This window comes from Arachis ipaensis, chromosome B1 (assembly GCF_059453495.1).
Source record: "Arachis ipaensis isolate K30076 ecotype BB chromosome B1, ASM5945349v1, whole genome shotgun sequence".
NCBI lineage: Eukaryota > Viridiplantae > Streptophyta > Magnoliopsida > Fabales > Fabaceae > Arachis > Arachis ipaensis.
This window is the reverse complement of record NC_142436.1, coordinates 131449358-131451425: the sequence shown is the minus strand read 5'-3', so window position 1 is coordinate 131451425 and position 2068 is coordinate 131449358.

Genomic DNA, 2068 nt, shown 5'->3' with positions numbered 1-2068 from the left:
TCGATCCGATCCGTGTGCAACCCTATTCATTACACAAGAGTCATGCATGATGGAACCATGCGAGCCAAAGAGTATAGAAGCCCAAGTTGAAAATTATTTGGATCAGACCTGCTACACATACAAGCCTTTTTGGCTTACAAGTCCTACAAGTTGGGCCAAGCCAAACAAAAAGGACACTCACCCATACGAGCGTGTTAACACGCGTGCTACTCAACCATTTCCATAGCGCGTTAACTCACCATTATGAAGGACGCTTCTTCTTCCTCGATCAAAACCACAACCGTCAAGATTCAAACCACGTTCGAAAATTTTGAAGAAACTGTCAAAATCGTCGCCAACACTCGAGAAAATCAACAAGAAAACTTCCAAATATCCATAAAAAAAACCAAAATATTATTCAAGGTACTGTTTCACTAATCTTCCATGTTTTTCACTTTTCTGTTCATTTCGAATGCGAAACATTATATCATCATATTTCTATTTATTAAGTAGATTCATTATGTGTTCTTGGTTGAAAATACATGTTACTGATAAACTCCATTTTTAGGATTTATCTTGTGTTAAATTTAGAGGGTCTTGTCAACTTTTCTCCCATTAATTCACTAAAATAGCACGGTTTTGTAAGTTCTCCTTTAATTGTGCTTAAGAGTGAAAACATGCTTTTTAGGTCTTAAAATAGCTAAATTTAATTCACCTTGATTCCATTAGATTCCTTGATATGTTTGTTAAGTGATTTCAGGTTTAGGAGGAAAAGATTGGATTGAGGGAATGAAGAAAAAGCATGTAGAAATGGAGAACTCATGAAGAAATGAAGGAATCGCAAAGCTGTCAATCCTGACCTCTTCGCACTTAATAGATTATAACTTGAGCTATAGAGGTCCAAATGAGGCGGTTCTAGTTGCGTTGGAAAGCTAACATCCGGGGCTTCAAAATGATATAAAATTTGCCATAGTTGCCTAGCGTATAGGGATGCGTACGCATGGGGAAGCTGCACGTGACTCACTAAAGGCAACTCATGGCCAGCAATTTCTGAAGCATTTTGGGCCCAATCCAACTCATTTCTGATGCTATTTAACCCAAATATTGAAAAGGGATGAACCAATTAGTTACCAATTAGTTTTAGTTTGAGTTTTGGAGGGAAAGTTAGTTTCTAGAGAGAGAAGCTCTCTCTTCTCTCTAGAATTAGGATTAGGTTAGATCTAGATTAGGATTTCTTAGATCTAGGTTAATTTCATGCTTTGATTTACTTTTCCTTTATCAATTCTTGTTCCTCTACTTCTCCTCTCTCTAGTTTTGTATTTTAATTCTTGTAATTCTCTACTTTTATGTTGATGCACTTTTGTTTCCTCTATTTTTCTTTTAATGCAAATTATGATTCATGTTCCTTTATTGTTGAATTGCTTTGTTGTTGTTTAATTCCTTGCAATTGAGTAGTATAGATTTACTTTTCTTGCAATTTTACTATGCTTTCCTTTTATGCCTTCCAAGTGTTTGTCAAAATGTTTGGTTGAATTTTAGAGTAGGTTTTTCTCCTCTTGGCCTAGGTAGAGTAATCAGTGACTCTTGAGTTATCTAATTGTTTTGTTGATTGATAATTAGAAGTTGCTAATTGACTTGAATGCCACTAAACCTAGTCTTTCATTATAATTTGGCTAGGACTTGTGGAATCAAGTTAATTCATCCACTTGACTTTTCTTCATAGTTAGAGGTTAACTAAGTGGAAGCAATGGACAATTCTCATCACAATTGATAAGGATAACTAGGATAGGACTTCTAATTCTCATACCTTGCCAAGAGCTTTTCTAGTTGTTAGTTTATTTGCCATTTACATTTCTTGTCTATTACCTCAAAAATCCCAAACATACTTCATAACCAATAACAAGAACACTTTATTGCAATTCCTAGGGAGAACGACCCGAGGTTTGAATACTTTGGTTATTAATATTATGGGTTTGTACTTGTGACAAACAAATTTTTGTATGAAGGGATTATTGTTGGTTTAGAAACTATATTTGCAACGAGATTTCATTTGTGAAATTCTAAACCGTCAAAACTTCATTCATCAGTT